Here is a 13,656-nt window from a genome sequence, read left to right as displayed (position 1 = left end):
GATGGGGCTTCCTGCGCGTGCAGCTGCGCTCCTCTCCTTTGTTCCACCGCGGCGGAGGGGGTTGCCCTGGGTCTGGTTTCCTGCCCAGGACGGGATTGATTCACGGTCCCCTGAAGGGAACGCGAGGGGGCGGGGCTGGAATGGAAACCAGATTAGAAACGGCAGTCCTGGAAGGTGCTGGGGCTGGAAAGAGGGTTGGGAAGGGGGTGATGCACTGGAGAGTTAATGACAAACACACAACATTTTGACCAAGGGTCATGTGGGTTTCTGGAGCTTATTTGTGATGCTTTGTTCAGGCTGCGGGTGAGCGTTTCTTGCTGCAACAAGTTGTGTGCTTCCCTGAGTTCTAGGCGCTCCCCCATGTTAGTTTGCTGAAATCAAACCTTCTTACCGTGGTAAATGACTTAAAAAAAAAAGCAAAATTGTGAATCAGGGTGTTTTAGTATATGTGTGTGCCTGTGGGCCTCTGTTTGCAGCTCTTGTATACTGGCTCGAACCGGTAGAAGGCAAATTTTATAGAACCAATTTTGACATGAAATCATTTTCTCCATTGTAATATAGTATAGTATAAAATTTTTCCAGGAATGTTTTGGGGGAAACCACCAGAAAATTAGACATTGCTAAATAAGTAAATCAGATTATGTAACACTGAATTGAAAAACCCTTTTCCAGTCTTTTCCCAGAAAACACACCACACCAGCGTTTGGGTTTTGAGTGGAGGAGCCAGGCTTTTGTGCTCTCCCCCAATGTGGGTCATCTGAAATAAGAAAGAGAACACTTCCTATTTTGGTGAGTGGTAGTTTTTTTAGGGGGAGGTAGAATTAAATGTAATATGTTGGGCATTGGTTAAATGACTCTTTCCTAGATTGGAATCAAGAAACCCAAGAGGATTAGCTGACCTGGGGAGGGAGCCAGTGGGGATTGAATGATGAGTGTCTTTTTGAATGGGGTATTCCAAGCAAAACTGTTTTGGGAGGAGGCTGACATTTCCAAGCATTCATGGTTTGTGCCTATGGGACACTGATGGAAGGATCCTAAAGTCAGACTGAAGGTTAGGATTACTGCAGATAATTTCAGAGACGTTCAGTGATAGTGGTCTGGCTGTAGGCGGGGCTGGGAAATGACTTAGTGCTACCTTTTTGACAAGACTGAGGGTCTACCTGTAAACCACTCCACTGGCCATTCATTTTAGGGTGAACCAAGTTTGAAAGCCTCTTAAGCTTAGAAGGCAAATTAGGAGCTTACTTTAGGGGGAAAAAATGTTTGCTTGCCCACTAAGTGGTAATGGAAAAGAGCTGTACAAGCTGTTGCTGAGGTTTTGTCTTTTTCGTGGGGGATGTGGTCATATTTTCAGGCTGAAAAGCAGTGGGACTTGTCCTCAGCAGCCATTATGATGTGAAGTTGGAGTGGGATGTTGTCCAACCAGCAAGCTGGCAGAAAACATTGTGCCACGGGCAGTGAACAGAGGGAGACTTCTTGGTTATTGTTGTCTAGCCATTTTGGACTTTTCATTATGTTGTGAACTGCTTTGTAAAGTATAGCATAATCAGATTCCTCCCGAATATTCACTGGAATATAACAAATAGCAAAGCAGAATGCTGTTGCTGTCACTGGAGACACGGTTGGGGGATCCTCTTTAATAGTTGGGCTCTGGCTGAAGGCTGGCTGATGGCTGTCCCAGTGTAGGCTGCATCCCCTTCAAGGGATGGGTTGTCCTGCAAAGCAGCTATGAGCTTCTGACATCAGTGGGGAAGGAGTGGGGTTGGTTTGAGAAGGATCCAGATAGGGGATCCATGTGTTTAGCATTTGTCCTCCTTTTGGGTGAGATTCTCCTCTTTTCCTTGTACTATTTTTAATAGCTGGACATTTGGATTTTAATTAAGTGGCCTAATAATAATTGTCACGACCATTCTACCATTTAGTAAGTGTTCACTATGTACAAAAGGTTGTACATCCATTACTCTGAAACCTCCCCGATTACAATTGAAGCCTAGGACGTTTAGTAATGTGGCTCTTACACCCTACTTATGTAGGTAGCTAATAAGTGGTGGAGGAGAGACACTAATTCCCATCTCTGATTCCAAGATCCATTCTTTTTTAAGTATACACTGTATGGTATGATATCTTTTAATTGTATAATTAAAAGATATTTTATATATATTTTATATATTTTAATTATACTAATCAAATAACGAGCATTTGATTAGTCCTTTGCAGGTTTCAAATCACTTTTGCATGTATTATCATAGTTGATTCTTCTAAAAACCACTGTGAGATAGATTTGGAAGGCCAGACTAGTGACATCACAACTCTTCAAACTGTATTGTTAAAAAGCTTTGTGCTGTGTTATGGCCTGTGTGAATAAGCTTTATGTGAATGAAACTTTATGTTAGAGAGTTAGGCTGCCAACATTTAAAAATAAGTTCATTTTTGGAAACATTTAAAAGTGGTGGAGTTGAGTAGATCTTATATAGTATTCAAGCATTTTATATTTATTGATATTATTTAGCCCTTTTTATCTTACAGCCTTTATTAGAACACCACATTTTGCTTCTTCTCTGCATCATTCCAATTTTAGTATATGTGCTGCTGAAGCGAGCACCACATTTTGCTTCTTTACTGAGATGTAATGCCAGTGTCCTTTTAGAAGAGAAATAAGAAGGGGAGGGATGTGATTATGAAGAGGAAATGAGACATCAGAATTGGAAACATACGCTGCAGCAGCAGGCTGTAGATTTTCCCAACACATGCTTTTGGTCCTGGCAGTCACCTTTTGCAGAAGACATTCTTCCTTAGGAAAGTGTCAGGGGTCTTTCTTTATAATATCCTCTGAGATCACCAAATTTCTGAGCTCTGTGGGAACACACATTCCACAGGATTTCTGTGCTCATCTTTTCCCTACAGGGGAAGTGAATGAGCTTAGGCATCAACGGAAGTGGTATCCGTCCTTGGGTAGGTTAAAGGGTGGTGCTGGACAGAGGCACCTGACCTTGACCCAAGAGTGACCATCAAGTACAGGATTATAACGTGTACTTGAGCAAACAGGAGCAAAATGGATTATAACCCATGGCATCATGATTGTTTATGGATTTCTCAGAATGTTGCTGGGTAAAGGGAAAAGCCAATATTGACTTTTTTGTCGCTAAGGTAAGTTCTACCTTTACTTGTTTAGTTATTTCAGGCTAGGACACCATTTGGGATCTTCAAGGATGTGGAGTAGGTATAGTAACTTTTGTCTCATCATACCAGGAAAGTCCCCTCAACTAGATATTTAGAGATGCAGATACAAGGTCTACTGAGTTAGAACTCAGGGAGTTCTAACAGGGAGCACCTCCCAGCTGGGAAGGATGAAGGATGCTCATCAGTATCACACTCTTACAACCTCTTGTAGTTTTCTTTTCAGTCATCAGTACTGTCTTCATTAAAAAACAAGGAAGGAGATTTTTTATGCCTTCAGGATAGAGCGGGATAGAGCGGGGCAGAACGGTGTGCCCGAAGTAGATGCTGGTGAAATGAAGAAAACAACCATGACAGCTGTGGTCACCATGGCCACGCCAACACACGCTGGCTACCAAGACAAAAGCTGAAAACAGACAAAAGCAGGAGGGCGGGAAGAAACTGAACACAATACCCACTCTTTCCCCATCCTTTGTTTCATTTTCTCCCCTCTGATGGTGTGGCAGGGGTCAGGTCTCTGAAGCTGCCTACCACTGAAGGCTGGATTGCTTAGGGTATCAGGGAGCATCATCCTGGTGTATACGCTGCCCCAGAGGAGAGTGGAGGATCCTTTTTTGGACCCTGAGGATGTGTAAGGTACCTTCCGTGGGAGAAGGTCTTGAATAACGTGGCCAGTCCTGTGGCGTATGGCAAGTCTTCCTGCTTGGTGTCCTCCTGCTGCCTCCCCTGCACACCTGTCAGTATCCCGTCCTCATCTCGTGTTCAGCAAGGCTGTTGATTCAACCCTGCTAAGGCTTTCATAGACTTCAGGCGTATTTGCATTGTGGGCAAGAAGTGCCAAGTCCCCAGAGAATGAATCATTCATATTTTATATGACATTTTATATGTTGATTAAGTATGGGGTGCTTGCAAAACTTGCCCACGGCTGGTAAAGATCGAGCCCAAAACTGGGTGCTTCCCAGAACGACACATGGCCTCATGGCACAGTGTCCTTTGAGGCTTTGGGCCACTTTTAAGGGGTTAGTTTTAAGGGGCCTCCCTCCCACCTGGCTAGCTTCCTTTGTCACCCGGGATTCAGGGTTCTTGTGGGTGTTCTTGGCAAGTTCAGAGATGGGTGAGTTGAGTGAATGCTGCTGAGTTCCTCCTTCTTTTTGGGGTCTTGTGCTTGGCTCCCCATCCTGCATCAGTCATTCCCCTTCCCTGAATGAGGGAGACTTGTGAAATGAACTTCAACTGCGAATGCAAAACTGAGAGCCAGTCCTGCTTGGTGATATTCCTTACCCTGTCCTGGTCACACCTTTCTCTGCAGGAATCAGATGGTCAGGTGGGAGATTTCAGGGGGGTTGTTTGCTCTTTGGTTTCCGCCCACCCTCCCCCAGCATAGTACACTGCGGGGCTTCCGATTGGCGCTGATGGAAGGGTCTGATGTGTGTGGATGAAATGGTACGAGAGGCATTGCAGAGCTGGGGCTTAGGGAATAGGGTTTTGTGTGAGGAGAAGAAAAGAGTTGGTATGGATTTATATTCTTAGAAATTGAGATCTAGAGAGAAGTGAAAATTGACATCCCTCTTTTGCTTATTAAATAAACGACAACTCTGAGCTTCTAAAGATACCGGGTGCCTGGCTTTCCTCGATAGCTGGGGGAGGCCACGAGATCAGGTCTCTGTGCCTTCCAGGACTTCCCAAAGAGTCCTGCGTCCACTCGAGATGCTTTGACATTGCATTCATTTTGCTGTGTTAAAATGAAAATGCAACTCAAAATTGTGCATTACACGTTTTTAAACTTGTTTAAAAAAAGAAAAGAATTCAGTATCCTGGAAGAGATTTTGGAGAACTGAATTGAAAGGGCAACGGAACAGATTGTTAATTATTGCCTTTGTAACAGTGTGTATGCTCATCATTTGCCTACTCGTTTTCACTGGTTTCAGGAAAGCGTGTTTCACACTCTTTAACCAAAAAGAAACCTCTCAAAAAAAAAAACCTTAATTGCAGAATTCCTGCTGGCCCTACTTACACTTTTCCAGTGCTCACCTTCCCTCTCCTCCCTCAGTGTTGCTTCCTGTCAAATTCCATATTATTAGACCCTAAAGCCCCACTCAAAATGTTCCCTTCGTGCTTGGCTCCTAGCTGATCACTTTTTTTCCCCTTGGAAGTGCTTCAAGAGTTTATTCATGTTAGAGTCCAGCCTAAATGCTTTTAGGAAAAGCTTAATTTTTATAAACATTGGTCTTATGCCAATTCACATGCTAGTTATTTTGCAGTCCCCTAGCAATCTGGTTAACGCGTAGAGCACAGTTTTGATCTGCCTCTGATGTGGTGAACCATCGAGGAAAAAGTTCTCACTTGCCGAAATCTTCAGGGTGTTGAGAGGCATTCATTAAAATATATGAACTGCCACACTGAGTCGGATTCAGGAATCTGCGTTTTGCAGAAGCAGAATACTAAGTATTCCCTGACATTGGGGGAGGGGGCTAGAGTTTTAGACTTGATAGCTTTATAGCTTTCAGGGAGGTCCCTTAAGCATCCATGACATAACCTCTTAAAAACCTCTCACCCAGATATTTAAATCCATATACTCCAATTCTTGAGTTGTTTATTTTGATCCTATGTTCTATTTATTTTACACCTTCTTTAAAGGTCAAACGTGATTATTCATTGGTGTTTTGATTTTTGCAGTGGTAGAGTGTTGAAGTTGAAAGGGCCTTCAAGGTCACTGCTATAACCCTTTCATTGTATCTGAGACCTGCTCAGGCTGGTAAAGCTAACTTGATCCCACCCAAGTCTTTTAACTTCTTGCTCGGTTTTCTTTCCAGGGGAATAATTCACTGTCTTCCCAAACCCGTCCAAATCCAAGTTTGGTGCCCATTACCTAAGAGTTGGTTCTGTTTTGTCTTCACTGTGCTGGTAGCATTTCTATCATTGGTCATCTCTTTGGATATTGGAAGCATCACCTACTTCTGTACTTTACAATACTGAATAATTTTTTTTTAAATTTATTTATTGTAGAGAGAGGAGAAGGGAGGGAGAAAGAGAGGGAGAGAAACATCGATGTAAGAAAGAAACATTGATTAGTTACCTGTTGTATGTGTTCTGACCTGGAATGGAGCCCACAGCCCAGGCACGTGCCCTGACCGGGAATTGAACTGAAGACCTTTTGGTTTACGGGATGACGCTCCAACCAACTGAGCGACACTGCCCAGAGCACTTTGCTATTTTTCATGACCTGTGCACGTATCCAGTCAGTCGTTGGGTTTGGTTGGTTGTTGCCTTTTATTTTCAGACCCTTAAGCATGTCTCTGGTCAGACCTTTAAAAGACCAGGTTACTAGAATGTGGCATTTCCTAAAGTAGGTTGTTCCATGAAAAGTTAGTAGGTTGGAAAAAACCCCATAGAGCTTGTGGATGTTATGTAAAAAAGGGTTCCTTGGCCAAGTAGGTGTTGTTAAGTAACATTTTAAAGTAAGTTTCTTTGCAGAAGGACTTCTCATGATCTTCATTTGTCACTGTGCACTTTGAGTCTCCAAGGAGGATATAGAGGATGCACACGTCCCAGCTTACGTGACCAGTGGACCACTGTTCTGAGGGATCATTATGTGGAGGACGCTGCTGAGCTACTTCATCTGTCCCATTTCTAGATACAAGACTCTCTGATTTTCTGTGGGACTCGGTACTTTATGCCAGTCTCACGCTGAGTTCACTCTCAAATATGTCTCAGTGTTCTCCTGGCTGTTTCCTTCACCTGGGAACCCCTGTCCCCCTGTCCCACCTGCACACCTTCCACAGCCCACCTTTGTTCCATGGTCTCCGTTTCCCCAGACTCCTGCTCTTCTGCACTTTTAGCACTTCCTGTTTTACAACCTAAAAAAAGAGAAAATATTTGAAACAGTCAAAATATTGAAAGTCACACTGTGCAACCATTATAATTAAATTATTGGGATTTACACAAAATGCTGTTTTCTGTATTTGTGTCTGTTGATGCATACATATCACATTCCTCTCTCCCTTCACACCGGTTCTTGCGTGTGGCTTGTTCTTTTAAAATTTTGCATTATTGGAATTACATTGACACCTTTATGTTGTCATTGCTTCCCATCCACAACCTAGTGTGCCCCTTTATGTTTCATGTCCTTCAGTGGCATTTTATAATTTTATGTGTAAAACTCTTTTACATCTTTTGTTGGATGTGTGCCAAGGTGCTTGATGGCTTTCGTGGTGATCATGAATGGAATTGTTTAACACATTTCTGATTGGTGAGGCTAGCATACAAGAATGGGATTGATTTTGCATTTGTTTCTAGGTGATTCTAGATTGATGAAGTTTACATGTAAACTTGTGCTTGTTATTGGAGCCTGATGTCGGTGGCTTTTCTAACAGAGCACGAACTAACAACCTGTCATGTACATGTCACGATTCACTGTACTTTTAAAATTACACACAGCGCTTTTAGATGTAAGGAGGGAAGGTGACATTTAGTTGTTTAATGCATCCATTTAATCACTGGTCAAATGGTCGGGTGCCTGGTGCCTGCCAGGTGCTGCCTGTCGTAGGCTCCGAGTCTCCGATGGTGACTAGAGCAGGTGTGCTTTCTGCTCTTATGGAGACTGAGGGCAGGGAAATGTTGCAGAAAGGAACACATTTGTGATGTAGTTGTGGACTGTGACAGATGCTGTGAAGGAAAGGACAGGAGGCTGTGAGAATGATAAAGGAGGCTTGAGGGTGGGGGCAAGGAGAGGGCCTGGGGGCACCAGCACCTGCGTCGCTGCCTGAAGGATGGGTTTGCTCTGGAAGAGGAGAATGGAAGAGCTTTCCTGACAGTGAAAAACGGGCTCAGCACCCCTGAGCTGGGGCTTGCTTTTAATGGTAGGTTGATAGAAATTTTAGTAATCAATAACTCAAGTCATTACTTCTTACTAAATCATCATGATAGTGGTATTTAATGCTGTTTAAATGATGATGACATGAAATATTTATTTTTGGTCAGTATGTGCCCCTTCCTGCTCAAGTGAAACTGCCGGAGTTCAGAGAGAGCAGCCGCTATGGTGTCGCTGCAGTGGGACAGTGGCCTGCCCCCCAGGCCCTGCTCTGTCCTCTTGAGTGCTGCCATTGCCCCAGGTACTGGTGGCTGCCAGACACAACAGTATCCCGCACACTGTACTTCTGGGCTGGGGCCTTGCCCCCGAGTCAGGAGAAGCCCTGAGCAGGGCTGCCTTTGGCTCAGCCTTCTCCCCTCTCCCTATGGCACCTTCTGCAGATGGCCAGTGAGGGCTCGAGTGTGAATGGGGAGGACTGGGGTGGGGTGGGTGCAAGGGTCCAGTCTGAGTTACACACACCTTGGTCCATGTAGAATTGCTGCTCCTTGGCTGAGGCTTTGCATCTGAGCTTGGCTCTCTGTTAAGTGGTGATGAGTCCTTGTCTCCATGGGAGGCAGTGTGATGTAGTGGTCATGGATTGGGCTCTGGAGAAAGTATTGGTTTTGAAACTTGGCTATTCTGCTTAGTGGCCCATGTTCTTGGGCATGGAACTTAATCTGTCTCTGCTTCCTGTTTCTTACCTGCAACATACAGGTAACAATAGAGCCTTCTTCTTTGGGTTACAATAGAGATTAAGTGTGTTAACACATGTAAGTGCCTAAAATAATGTCTGGCACAAAACAAGTGCTCAGCGTAGATGTTAGTTACTATTCAGTCTTTCCTGAAAATGGATTCTTGGGTTCCTTTTCCCCAGTGCCATATACTCAGATCTGTTCAAATCCAAGCAGTGCATATAATTTGTGACTTCATATGGGACTCCATTTACTCCTGAAAAATATATAGGAACAAGGATGGCAAAGGAATAAACCAAAGTGTTAACAGCAATGGTGTTAGTATCATAGATTAGGGTGACTTTTACACATTTTATGAAAAAAGGGCCAGGCTGGCCATTGCTTAAACGGCTCACTGAAGTGGGCAGGAGCGGGTGGGGCACCTGGGGTCTGGCTGCTCAAATCGCGTGCACAGGTGGAGTGCTTTCCCGTTTATGCTTGTTGTAGTGGAAATGCAACCGTGTTTCAAAGTCTTCAGCAGAAGTGTCCGGTATGTTAGAAGATGAGCATGTGGCTTCTCGTGAAACTCTTCTTTCTTGCATGTTTCTTTTTGTTTTATTTTAATTGTTCAAGTACAGTTTTCTGCCTTTTACTCCCATCACAGCTCAACCCCCCAGCTCTCCCCACCTACCTCCCGTTTCCACCCCCCCTTGTTTTTGTCCATGTGTCCTTTACCTTTGCATGTTTCTTTTACTGTCATTACTTTCCGGTTTTGTTTCTTTCTGCTCTCCTCGAGTGGGCCTCTGTTGATCTTTTACTTGGTCTCCTTGGGTCTCCAGTTACTCCCCTCTCCCTTGAGGTCCCCTCCTTTCAACACCCCATCTTTCTCCTTTACTTGCTATCCTGAAGAAATGACGCCTGCACTTCTGTATTCAAATTTAAAAATATTTTCTTATTTTTAATTGTAAGAGCAAATGTACCTTCTTACCCTCAAAAATCTAAATTAAGTTGCCTTTTTTTTAGTCACACGTGGAATGAATGGATGAAAGAATGAATGAACTTCCTCACTCAGTAGACTCTGGGGGCCTGTGACCTCCTAAAAGCAGCAGGAATCTGGTAGGGGGCCAAAAGGCTGAGGGAATGCTGAAGTTAAATTTTCCCTCTTAACCTATTTTGCTCAGGCTTGTCTGTGTTGGTATCATTTTGTTATGTGTAAGAATTTTAAATTTTTCCAAACTAGAAGAATAGAATTCTGGAAAATTACCAAAATATATTTTTACAAAGAAAACTTTGCCAAATCTGACACATTTCCTCAAAAGCCCATTGACTTTAATTACTTTTTAAAAAACTTTCCAACTTTCCTTTTATGTACCGCCTCTTGTCTGATTCTGAGCGAAGAAATGGACTTTCCAGCTAAGCTTGTTTCATCTGCAGGAACTCGTTCTTAAGCAGGGGCGTTCTGTAAGGATCTCAGATTAATACTGACACAGATTTCAAGGAAGGTATGACAGAGATCTTGCCTGTGTCAGCAGAAGAGCCATTTACTTGGGAAAATTACTGATGTCAGTGAAATTTCACAGTGGCATATAAAATCTAGTTGAAGGGATTTAAATAAGATGATGCCTTCCTGTGCCTTATTCATCCATTTATAATGTTCTTCATCTCCCACCACAAATGCCTAATTTGAACGTAACATAAACATTTATGAAAGTGCTTTGTCTGCTGGTACTGTTACAGTAGAATCTGGGTTTTTGGAGTGGGTAGAACTAGGATTTGGCATTTACCGTTCAGATGGACTCGTCATAGGAATGATTTGAATTAGAAACAATATGCACCCCACTCCTGAGTAAAGCAGCGGCTGTAGAGGGTCTCCCTATCCCACACTGCTTCATCGGGTTTCATCGCAGACCCGTGTAGGTGTGGGCGTGAGATCTTGTATTACGTTTGTGGCTTTTGCCTGTTTCATTTCACATACATCGATACGTGGAGGAGGAGACATTTGTTGGGTTTAGCTGAGGCATGCCAAGGGTAGAGCATGAGTGTTGAAGAAATAATGGTACACTTGTCAGCTCTTAATCAATCTTGTCAATCTTAATACTCGTCGTTTATTTCCAATTTAAAAAATGAACAGAAAGGCATAGGTAAAATGGTAAAGGGAACGTCATTTTACATCCTCTAGAGGTGACCCAGAAACGATCTCCTGTCCTCTAGGACGGCACAGTTGACAACGCCCCTCCTCCTTGGATGGAGAACATGCCCGTCCCTACCTGGTAGTCAGCGAGCCTGTTACACCTTTGATAGAGGGGCCACTTCTCCTCCTGTGGTTCCTGTTCTAGCTTTCCGCTTGTGTTCTTGCAGCCGCCTGTGCACGGTGGTCTTTTCCTCCTAGAACAGTTAATAACTGTGACTGATGCTGCCAGCCCAGTTCCCCGGCCATGCAGCTGTTACGTGTCCAGTTGGATTTCTTGAAAAAATTCATCAATGTTTAGGATCTCATGCTGGGGGCTGCACATATAGGATTTAGGGGGAGACTTTATTTTGTGGCAGTTTCCTTTAGATGTTGCAACAGGTGTATCATGGAGATGGAGTGACATTTGAAGGGAATTCTGTAGTAAACTTCCCATTTATCTTAGAAGCAACTAATTCAGAAAGTCCAAAATTACTAGAACTGTCTTTTGGATATTTTGTATTAGAGAATCATTTTGAGAACATTACAGAGAGTTTGGAAAATGGAGCCAGAAAAGACACCATTTGAGCTAACTACTCTAAAATGTCAGCTATGGTCATTTCTAAATATTCCTTTCGAAGTGTTTTATTTATATGGTTTAAATGATTGTAATCATAGAGTACCTATTTTTCTATAAATTTTATAGTTGTGTATTGTTCCATTGAGTACCGTAATTTCCTTAAACATCCCTTTATTGTTGGGCGTTTGGGTTGTTTCTGTCTCTTTGCTGTGGTTGTATATAATACCGTGGCGAACATTGTTTTACATACAGCCTTTTCCATATTTTGGATGATTCTCTTACAACAGATGTTGAGAACGAGGTGATTGTGCCAGAGATTGTGTGAATATTTTACGTACTCCTCTTTGATCAGGAGATGTACATTGTGACTGGATGGACAGGTCAGGGAAAGTTTCTGGCCTGCATGGTGTCAGCATGTCGGGAATGGTTGGTGGGCCAGGCCTGGAGTGGGTAGCATGTAGGGCTCCAGGCAGTGAGTGCGGTGCAGCAGATCTTTGAAGTGCAGGGTCTGGAGCAGAGGGTCAGGCCAGCGTCTGAGGTTCCAGTGATGGGGTCACCAGCATCTAGGTATGGTTTAAGTTGCTGTGGATGTTGTTAGAAATGCTTAGAGGGTAGAGTGAGGGTAGAGGAAGGTGGGCGATAGACTTCTGGGGAATGTTATTTTGTGCCCAGAAGAGGACAGAAAAATTACTCAGGAAAATAAGAAGTGATGGGGGTAGGAAGTGGACAGCCAGGAAGTAGCGGCCACTTGGAAGCCAGAGCAGGAGAGAGGCTCGAGGAGGGGGTTGCAGTAGGCCGCCAACGGGTGGTGACATTTTATTTGAGGCTGTTTCAGTGGCATGTGTCGAGCGAGCTGAAGGTTCCTGGGAAGGCTGGCAACTGCCCCGGCTGGTTCTGTCCGAAGCCTTAGCTGTGGAGGAAGAGGTAGAAGTAGGTAGTTGGTAGCAAGGGTTGTAGATGGTGCATGAGTTTGCGAGGGCTGCCGTAACAGAGTACATAGACCGGGTGGCTTTAAACAACAGAAGTTTATTTCTCACACTTCTGGAGGCCGCACGTCCAAGATCAGGGTGTCAGCAGGTTTGTTTTCTCCTGAGGCCTCTCTTCTTGGGTTGCAGGTGGCCACCTTGCTGTGTCCTTATATGGTCACATTGGGTGCGGGCCCACCTAATGATCTCCTTTTAACTTGGTCACCTCTTTAATGGTCCTGTCTTCAAATGCAGCCACATTCTGAGATACTGGGGATTAGGGTTTCAACATATGAACTTTGGAGGGACACAGAATTTGGGGGTCACAATTCAGCCCCTACCGCATGGAGTCTAAACCTGGTCACCCACTTGTTTTTCTCCTTGCTCGTGTTCCCTTATCCTCTACACTGTTGACCTTCTGCTCCTTCTTGTCACACACTTGCCCCTTGGCTTTGGTGACCTGTGCTCCTCAGGGCTCACCCCTCACCTCCTGGTTTCTTGGTGTCCAGGGTCTGCAGGTTTGGGGACTCGGCTGTCTTCTCTTCCTGGAATCGCTTGTTTGTCTTCCGCTCCCTCTCAACTTCACTCATCTCCTGTGGTGCAGTGTTCTTTCCTCAGGTGTAAGTGTGTGTCAGGTGAACTCGGTGGTGAATTTTATTTGATGAGAAGACTGATTTTGTAATGCTGTCCTCAGGATTGCTTATCTCGTAGCTTAAAACACACACACACACACACACACACACACACACACACACACTCCCCCCACAGCGGGAACAATCATTTAGGCCAGGGTTTAGTGAAACTTACATCTGAGTTTACCTTATTTCACAAGCTGCGTAATGGTTTTCTCTTGGGAGTTTAGTTTTGGTTCCTTTCTCTTCAGGAGCCTGCCTTGGTTAAAATAAGGCTGAGTGTTGCATAGGTATTCCAGTCGAGTCTTGGGGCAGAATTATTTTAGTGGGTGCAGTATTATTGCCTTTCTTCTTCAGATATTTTTGTTGTTGTTTGCTTTTTGAATTAAAACTATGTGGAGGTTAAGGTTATTCTATTTGATGCTGAGGAGGGAGTCTTTTCATGCATGGTATTGGTGAAGAGGTCAGAGCTGACTTGTGAGTATATGTTATTTAAACTAGGGTTGGTTGTTTTGGGGTCTGTGGTGTATATGAGTTTACATGGTGTTTCTTTCAATAGTTTGTTGAAATATATCAGTATGATTTCTACATAAAAGTTCATATTTTTGTTGAAGA

The 13,656-nt window shown here is 43.8% G+C and overlaps 1 protein-coding gene across 4 annotated transcripts in view; it reads left to right on the top strand.

Moving 5' to 3' along the window:
• The window catches only part of MYO1B (myosin IB), a 165,463-nt gene that overhangs the window by 1,088 nt on the left and 150,719 nt on the right, over positions 1-13,656 (top strand). The window contains exon 2 of one of the 4 annotated variants that reach the window (XM_045859359.1): positions 673-789. The exons of the other annotated variants lie outside the window; for them this stretch is intronic. The gene's annotated coding sequence lies outside the window, so the exon portion shown is untranslated. The remainder of the gene's footprint in view (positions 1-672; positions 790-13,656) is intronic. 4 annotated transcript variants of the gene reach the window in all.

This window comes from Phyllostomus hastatus, unplaced genomic scaffold, assembly GCF_019186645.2.
Source record: "Phyllostomus hastatus isolate PE091 unplaced genomic scaffold, TTU_PhHast_1.1 phas_contig_1, whole genome shotgun sequence".
Classification (NCBI taxonomy): domain Eukaryota; kingdom Metazoa; phylum Chordata; class Mammalia; order Chiroptera; family Phyllostomidae; genus Phyllostomus; species Phyllostomus hastatus.
The sequence above is the reverse complement of the archived record's forward strand: the minus strand, read 5'-3'. Positions and strand labels throughout refer to the sequence as shown.